We start from the raw sequence: 9,584 nt of genomic DNA, 5'->3' as shown, positions 1-9,584 counted from the left end.
GTCGGTCCCCATCCCCCTACTTCAGGGCATGTCTCTTGGTAGGGGTAGGGTATATGGGGACATATTTCTCTCCTAGCGTCCCTGAAGCATGTCTCACATCCCAGGGTGGGGAGAAGTTCTCTGGGCATCCCTCACCTCTGGGGGCTCTCTAGGCCCTATCTCTCCCCTTGGGAGCCTCTGGGGCACATGTGTTCCCGCTGAGGACCACAGGAGCATGTCTCCCCCCATTACCCAGGCTCTCTGGGGAGCCTGTTTTCCTCCCAGGGTTCCTGGGGGTACTTAAGGCAAGTCAGTCTGGGGCCATCTCTCTTCCCAGGGAAGGGGGCTATCTCTGAAGCATGTCTGGGAAGGGATGTTTCTGGCCCTGCCCCCATCTCTTCTATGGGGGTTTCTCTGCCCTGCAGCACTTTAGGATGAGGCTGGGCATCTCTGAGTTGTCTTTTCTCCTAGGAGCCCTGGGATACCTCTCTCTCCCGAGGGTAGGGCCTCTGGAGCCATTTCTTCCCTGGGTCGGGGCTGTCTCCGGGTGTTGGGAGGGCTTGTGTTGGCCATGAGAAAGTCTCTTAAGGGGCGTCTCCACTGGGGACTTCTCTGGGAGGGGGGACTGTGTCTCGCCCGTGGGGTTTCGGGCGGGTGTGTCTGCCCATGGGGAGGGGAGACTGTGTCTCCTCTCCTCAGGTTATCTAGTGGGGAGGGGGGCCGTGTCTCTCTCGTGTGTAGGGGGGTGGGGGTCGGGGTGGGGGGTTTTGGGCGCGTCGGGTGCCCACATTGGGGTCGTGTTTCTCTTGGTTCGTGCCACTTCCCACCGCCTCGCTCCTCCCGGGAAGGGCCCCCGCCCCGCTCCACCCCATCCCTGGCGCTGCGAGCACAATCCCGTTGATTTGTAATGATTTCTGTCTCTTTCCGTCTTTCTCTTTCTCTGACCCCCCCACCCCCACCCCCACTCCCACTCCCACTCCCACTCCTCCTCCCCATCCCCGCTGCGAGCATGCGCAGGCACCGCCCCTACCCTCTCCGGTTCGGTTCGTTTCCGGTTTGTTTGCTGAGCTGTCAATGAAAGACCCGTGTAATTATTCCCGAGCTTTACAATAAAAGTGTGAAAACCGGAGCCCACTCCGCTTCTTCCGGGTCCTCGGGCCTGCGTCCCGTGGAGAGTGGGAGCTAAATCTGGAGACCTTGGAAAGGGCTGGGGGACGCGAGGGACAAGAGACTGAGACCCGCACTGGTATTAATCGGGGATGGGGTCGAGCTGACGCGTTCTGAGGACAGACCCCTAGTCCATACACCTCAAAGAGACCCCTGCCGGATCCTCTGGGCCCGATCTGCTGTGGGCACCCCCTCCCCCAAGAACTCAGGTGCAGGACGGGGTGGGAGGTGACCGCCGGGGAGGTTTTGTGCTGCGCTGCCTTCTTCCCCGGGCGACCCCAGGACGTGCAGTCGTTCCCGGGTGTATCCATTACCGCTCCCCACTCTTTGGCAACGAGTGTGAATTGCGGAACTGGATGGGATAAGGGGCGGGAGACATCTCTCTGTCTGTCGCGTTCTCCCACGCTCAGGAACGAGGGTTGGAAGTCGATTTAGGGGAAAGGAACAGAAAAGGTCTCAGCCTTGGTCTCCGACTGCGCTCCCCTCCCCCCTTCCGGGCTCGACCGGCCCCGGCCTCCCCCGTCCGGCTCCCGGGTAAACACCGGCTCCGGAGAGGTCGGAAAACAGAGACCGGATCAGCCGGTTCCTGGCCCCGCCTCCCAGGGCGCTGCTCCCTCCTCCGTCCCTCCCCCACCACCCGCTCCGCGTCGCGCGCTTTTGCTCGGCCAGCGTCCTCGCTCCCTAGGCCGGTACTGTGTGGGCCTCGCTCCGGACCCCGAGGTCGGTCCAGCCGCTGGGATTAGCCGACCCAGGGACTAATCCCGGATGAGCCTCGTGTAAACCCGGATCGACCGCGGGGACGGCGGGGGTTGCTGGCACCCCTTCATCCGTTCCCAGACGCGGAGCATCGCGGGGCCTAGAGCCCACCCCGAGGCTCCTTGCTGCTTTCGGAGAGACCCGAGTTGTATCTGCAGTTGGGGGCGGAGCGGGGCAGGAGATGAAGAAGGCAGGGCCGGGATCTGACGCGCCGAGAGCCTGGCCGCGGGGTGACCGGGGTGTGGGGCGGAAAGGCAGAGATCTCTCGGGCAGTATTTGAATCTACGGGGTTAACTCAGCTCCCTAGCTCAGTCTGCAACCGAAGCTCCCTACCTATCCTTCAGTTACAGAATCACAGACCCTCCCCCTACCAGTGGCTGTGGCAACCCTTTCCTAAACCTGAAGCCTCACCTCATTAGAAGAGGCGCTGAATCAGCGGGGGAGGGCCCCGCATTGTCTCCACCCCTGACTTGACCCTACAGTGGAAGGTGAGGAGTTCCTTCTGTTAAGGCCTAGCCCAGGAAAAGGTGTCTGAAGTTAAGGAAGTTGGAGGAGATGTGGTGGCCGACTGGGTACCAGAATCCTGTCACTGGTTGATTTACTCATTCTACAAACATTTCCTGAGCCCCTCCCATGTGCCAAACCCGCACAGGGTACTGGACCCCAAGAATGACACACAGTGTCTGTGGGAAAGGCAGACAGGTAAACAATGACCACATCTTGTGTTTGGCCCTGCCTTGAGCCGGAAATTCTGGCAGGAGACCCAAAGGCGCTGTCCTCTCCAAAGTCTAGAGGCTTCCTGGAAGGGGTGGTGCCAGAGCTGAGTTTCAAAGGGCAAATGAGGGATAGGCTACTGAGGAAGGGGTCAGCCTTGCAAGCTGAGGAGGAGTGTGTGCCAGGGACTGGAGGTGGAGGAGGAGGTGAGGTGGCTCAGGACAGGAGAAGCTGGAGAAGAAGGCAGGGGCCACAACTAACGACCTGCTGGTCAATTTAAAGTGCTTGGATTGAGGGGTTGGGGAGGAGCCACTTACAGATTTTAAGCCTATAAAAGAAAAGGTCAGATTTACATTCTTCCAGATTCTGTGTTCCTCCCTTCGCTGCCCCAGGTTTCTCTGGGTTTGCTTGGGTTGGGAGTGGAGATACACAGGCAGACAGACAGGAAGAGGAACCACGTGCAGTTTAGACTGGTTAAGAATGGTGCCTGGCTGGTCAGGGTGGCTCACACCTGTAATCCCAGCACTTTGGGAGGCCAAGCTGGGCAGATCACGAGGTGAGGAGTTCAAAACCAGCCTGGCCAACATGAGGAAACCCCATCTCTACTAAAAATATCAAAATTAGCTGGGCATGGTGGTGCGCACCTGTAATCCCAGCTACTTGGGAGGCTGAGGCAGGAGAATCGTTGGAACCCGGGAGGCAGAGGTTGCAGTGAGCCGAGATTGCACCACTGCACTCCAGCCTGGGCAACAGAGCAAGACTCCTTCTTGGAAAACAAAAGAATGGTCCCCATTTTCTGTCACACTTAGAGTCAGGGAGACCTATGTTAGAAATTTGACTATACTTCTTTCTAGTGGCATGACCTTGGGTAGGTGGCTGAGCCTCAGTTTCTTCCTCTGTAAGGTGGGAATAATAGTGCTTACCATCACCAAAGGTTATTGTGGGGCTTCAATGAGATAATTTGTCCACTTTTTTATCACACATCTAGCACCTACTAAGTGGCAGGCACTGTGTCAGGTGCTAGCATTATGGTGCTGAATAAGACAGGCATGATGCCTACTCTCTCTCTGGGAACTTGCATTCTAGAGGAAAAGACAGACAATAAACAAATAAATGAGATAATTATAGATTGTGTTAAAGTGCTGTGAAGGAAACAAACAGTGGGACATGAAGGAGGATAACTGGAGGTGGGGGAGGGGAAGGGACTGATTTACCCAGCCTAGCCAGGGAAGCTTCCGTGAGGAAACCTGAAGGTTGGCCAGTGTACTCCAGCCTAGGCGACAAGGTGAGACCCTGTCTCAAAAAAAGAAAAAAACCCTGAAGGTTTAGAGCTTGGCAAACTGCAGGGAAATTGCCTTCAAAGGCCCTGAGGTGGGAGAAAAGAGCATTGCCGCAGTACTCTAAGATGCTAAGCTTCCTGAGGGCAGTTACCTGGGTCTCTTTTCTTCTAACCTTCTGGGCAAAGTGAGTAGAAATGGAGGGGAGTTGGCCGGGTGTGGTGGCTCACACCTGTAATCTCAGCACTTTGGGAAGCTGAGGCCGGCAGATCACCTGAGGTCAGGAGTTTTTGATCAACAGGAGCCTGATCAACATGGAAAAACCTCGTCTCTACTAAAAAAAAGAAAAACAAAAATACAGCTGGGCGCGGTGGCTCACACCTGTAATCCCAGCAGTTTGGGAAGCCAAGGCAGGCGGATCACAAGGTCAGGAGAGCGAGACCATCCTGGCTAACATGGTGAAACCCCGTCTCTACTAAAAATACAAAAAAATTAGCCGGGCGTGGTGGCGGGCACCTGTGGTCCCAGCTACTGGGGAGGCTGAGGCAGGAGAATGGTGTGAACCCGGGAGGCGGAGCTTGCAGTGAGCCGAGATCTTGCTACTGCACTCCAGCCTGGGCGACAGAGCGAGACTCCGTCTCAAAAACAAAAACAAAAAAATTAGCCGAGCATGGTGGTGCATGCCTGTAATCCCAGCTAATCAGGAGGCTGAGGCAGGAGAATCGCTTGAACCCAGGAGGTGGAGGTTGCAGTGAGCCGAGATCACACCATTGCACTCCCGCCTGGGCAGCAAGAGTGAAACTATGTCTCTAAAAAAGAAAAAAGAAATGGAGGAGAGTTTCCATCCTGCTGGGCCAACCCACTTCCCCTCCAACCTCATCCCCTGGAGTAATATTGGGGAGATGCGGGCTTCATAAGTCAGCCCATCTGTCCAGCTTAATCTTCCAGCTGTTCTATAGCTGCCCCCAACCCCCCTCCCAGTTTCAGGACAGGTCTCAGCACACTTTTTCCCAGTGGGTTCTGGAGTTCCTAGTCCTCTTGGGCAGGAGGGGCAGGTTAGGGCCCCTCCAGAATCTGCCAGTCCAGATCCTGGATGAAACAGAATTTAGTATCCGACTTGCAGGGGCCAAGGGGAGGATGTTTCCCAGATGAAGATGAGCAAGGGCTTTAGGGGCTTAGGCCTTTTGGAGTTTCCCCTTGGCCTGGGTCTTGCTTCAGGGAGGTGGCCTGGATCCCTGTCTGGTTCACCCTCAAAGAATGTTTCCTGGAACATGGATGCATTTCACATACAGCCGCCCGCCCCTGCTGCAGAGCGCACACAGCTCCTCTCACACACACTCACCATCCAGCTGCACCGTGCATCTCCATGGCAACCAGTAGGCCTGGTCCATGGATGTTAGAAATGAGTGCCAGAGGAAGAGGAGAGAGAGAGGGAGAGGGAGAAGGGGAGAAAGAGAAATAAAGAGACTTAGAAAGATAACCTCCCAAGGAGAGGCCTACCCTTTCCTTACACCCCTCGCCAGGAAGACGTGATTCGGGCCCTGAGGATGGAGGAGCTCAGGGTGGGGACTAAGCAGTAGATTAGGGGCTGTCTGGACACAGGTAATAGGGCACAGTGGGCAGTGAGGAGCGGGCAGAATAAAAGGAACTTTCTTGACGGTCTGGAGTCTTGGGATAAGAATACTTGGTCTAGGTGAAAAAGGCAGATGGGGGTGGGTGGGTAGGGGTGGGAGATTTGGGGAAGCTACTTTCTCTTCTTCCCGGCCTAATTGACTGTTCAGTCCAAAACCACCTCTTAGTCACTTAGTCTAATTAGAATTGTTCTGGAGAAGACAGTGGAGGAGGGGAAGGAGAAGCAGGGGTGTGAAGGGGGAGGGTGGGTGGAGACAAAGCTGGGTGAAGGTGGGGGTGGGAGTTCCTTCCACCACCTGCCATCCATTCTATCGCCACCCAATGGATGGGGTGGGCTGTGACAATACAGGCTGATGGGTCACTCTAACAGCGCCCCAGCTGCCACTAGCACCCCCTCACGCCCACTTGCTTTTTACTCTGCCCCTTCTCATCTGTCTCCATGTATCTCTGTCTCTAGCTCTAGCTCTCACTCTCACTCTCTCTCCTGCTCACCCTGTCTAGCTCCTCACCTTCCTGTCTCCCCTTCCTGGGAGTCTCCTGACCTCTAGCCACCAATATTTGTCTATGGAACAAATAAAGGATATAGGATTGCTGATCTGGGCCGATCCACTGGGGAGTGGAGGAGGAGCAGGGGGAGGGGATTATACTGAGAGGAGCCCTGTCTTTGGGGAGAAAGAGAGAGTAGGGTGGATGCTGGCCTGGCATGAGTCCCCTGGCCACCCACCCACACAGGTCAGGGGGTGTGTATGTGTGAGTTTGGTCTTGAGCTGGAGGGGCTGACTCTCTCAGACAAGTTACTTAATCTCTCTGTGCATCACTTTTTCTAACTATGAGATGAGGATAATACATTCCAAAAATGCAGTGTGGATTTAAGGTGAGAATGCACGTAAGTTGCTTAGCATGGTATATTGTAAGGGCTCAATAAATGGCAGCTTTTATCATCACTCCAGACTCCTGTCCTTTCTCTGGGGTCCTTCTGGAGCCAGGACATCTGCATCTTCCAATCCCCTCCTCCTGCTGCTGCTTCTCCATTCTTGGGGGGCCCAAATTGCCTCTCAGTTCCCGGACCCATTGCCCTTGCCCGGCTCCCAGGGCTACTCACTACAGTGTCCCCATGCAGGGGATGAGACTGGGATCCTGACCTCTGCCTACAAGGTCTGGAAGGACACACCTCTCCTCCAGCTTAGGGTCTGTTTTTCCCTTCTCTGCAGGCCTCAGAGGGGAAGAAAGGGGACAGCCATACATGATGTAGGGGAAGCGTACTTGCTGAGAGGGACAATAAGGGATGAGCAGCGTCCAGAAGCCTAAATATTTCATGGGGCTGCAGCACTGGGAAGGGCAAAGTCCCTGAGCTGTGTTTGTGCATATGCGCGTGACTCCACATGGCTTGGAGCGGTTCCATATGCCCAATGCCCTCCTTACCCCCCAACCCTCAAAATGCTACACTCAGGAAAGCTGCTCTCGTGAACCCTTTCCTGGCCAAGATCCCTCCAAAACCTTCCCAGCACATGTATATTTCATTTCCTATCGCTGTAGTAGTTCCTATGGCTTTTAGGCTGTTTACACAGTCATGTCTTTTTTTGCCCCTGTGTTCAGTGTTCCGCCCACCCCCCAGGGATAAAAAAAGACACGACTCCCAAGGACTGGTACCCTTAACCCTCCTTCCCTCACCCTTATCAGGAGACCCCTGTAGCTGGAAAAAGCTGGTGGGTTGGGAGCAGGGGCAGAGGTTGGGGTGGTAGGGGGGAGGCCGAGGTCTCCTGAGTTTATATCTCTGTCATGGTTGACTAAGGAGGAAGGTGTGCAGCAGAACAGGTGGGAATGAGGGGGACAGCTTCCGAGTCTAGTGGCTTCCATGCCCCCTGCTTGCAGATGAGCTGGGGGACTGCCTCTGCCAAACCTCTGCCTCAGGGTAGTCCCTGTAGGGCTGCTGTCTATGACCCTTTCCTGACAACATATCTAAGGGAATAGAAGGTGTCTCTTTCAATCTTGGTCAAAGGCCCCCCTTGTCCCTTTCCTTGACCATATTCCAATCTATGATTATTTAATCTTTTTGTACATTCAATTTCTGCCTCTTCCCACTAGAATAAAAGTTTGCAGGAGGCAAGAACCTTGTTTAACTTATTTACCACCACCAAAAATATTTGTTGCATGAATACATGAATGAGTGAATGGAAGGAATTCTGCTTGGAGATTCTGTAAGCCAGAGCAAGAAAAGGGAGGGAGAAGGAGGGCAGGCCCCAGATGAGTAGGGCTGTAGGTGAGAACTGTGGTGAAAAGAGGGAAAGAGGGTTAGAAGGTGAAGAGAGTGGGTGGGATGGGTTGGGAGGAACAATGGGGAAGAGGAGGGACCTGGGATGGAAGTAGATGGAGCTAGAACCAGGAGGCATGGACTTTAGGGGAAGGGATTCAGGTCCCCAGAGGCCCCAGAGGCAGGGGCTTTGGGTAGGAGGAAGGCAAACCTGGAATAGGGAGCCAAGGACAGGGTGTGTCCTTGGCAAGGGCAAGGGGAAACCTGAAATTCAGGTCGGGGCCACAGTGAGTAGAGTGCAGGGACCCACCAAGAGCAGCCGAGTCATAAGGATTTCCCAGGGCCTGCTGGCACTACCAATGTCCCTACAACTCACTCATCCCCAGATCTCCTCCCCTTGCCCTTCTAAGCCCATAAACAGGAAATGCCCCAGGCTGGGCTGGCCAGGCTGCTCTTACAGAAAGAGCCAGGGATCTTCCTCTGGCTGGGAAGGGTGCACAAAGCCACAGGGGCTCCTGACCCTTTGATTACCCATGCTTTACCCCGGGAGGCCCCTTCGGAAGCCTCGTCTTCCCAAATCAAAGGTGATGACAATATTAACTCATTAGCACTAAGCCCCTAGAGGAAACTGGATTTGAGGGGTAATCTTTTCACAGGGCCCCACATTGTTCCTTGGCCCTCTCCCCAGCCCAGGGGCTTCCTGAGAAGGCAGGCAAGGGACAGGGGAGATAGCCTGGAGGCTGCGGGGTGGGGAGATTCACCTGAGAAGCAGTGTCTCCCCGGGAATTGGCCAGAGTGGCTATGTGTGCAGGGATGGGGGTGAGGGAGCAGAGGAGATTGGAGGTGTGCACCTGCGGTGGTTGTCATGGTAACCTGGCCCAAGGGGGTGGCCTCTCCCCCAAAGCCCTATAAAGCTTGGAACACAAGAGTGGAGACACACATACATACATACACACACACACACACACACACACACACACACACACACACGGTTTTGCAGAACTCTACTCCTGGGTTCTCTCTACTCCTCAGCTGCCCCTCTTCTCTCTACTTCTCTGGGTGAGGCTGACACGAGGGAGGGGGCCTTGGGAAGAGGATGTGTCAGGGTGCCAGCAAGGGGGAAGCCCTCCATAAGGTGGGTAGGGGGTGTGCTTCGCAAATGTGTGGGTTCGTGTGGGATTATGTGTGCAGCGTAGCTGGGTGGTGTCCCCGTATCCGCAGAGGACATGTATATACCCAGGTGACCCAGTCCCAGTCCTGCAGTCAGACCACACAGGAGAGGGATTTGGGAAGGATGATTATTAACAAAGACAACACTAATCACAGTTATCTTTATTTTTTTTTTTTTTTTTTTTGTTTTTGAGACGGAGTCTCGCTGTGCTCCCAGGCTGGAGTGCAGTGGCGTGATCTTGGCTCACTGCAAGCTCCGCCTCCCGGGTTCACGCCATTCTCCCGCCTCAGCCTCCCAAGTAGCTGAGACTACAGGCGCCCGCCACCACGCCCGGCTAGTTTTTTGTATTTTTAGTAGAGACGGGGTTTCACCATGTTAGCCAGGATAGTCTCGATCTCCTGACCTCGTGATCCACCCGCCTCGGCCTCCCAAAGTGCTGGGATTACAGGCTTGAGCCACCGCGCCCGGCCATCACAGTTATCTTTAATTGAGAGTTTATTAAGTTCCAGCTATGTGGTTGTGGTAAACATTTTACAGGCAGTGTCTCATTTGATTCCCACAACAGTAGTACAAGGTAGAAACTATTAGCCCCATTTACAGATGAGAAAACTGAGATTCTAAGAGGTTAAGTAACTTG

Source organism: Theropithecus gelada, chromosome 6, assembly GCF_003255815.1.
Source record: "Theropithecus gelada isolate Dixy chromosome 6, Tgel_1.0, whole genome shotgun sequence".
NCBI lineage: Eukaryota > Metazoa > Chordata > Mammalia > Primates > Cercopithecidae > Theropithecus > Theropithecus gelada.
Note: the sequence above shows the minus strand (reverse complement) of the source record.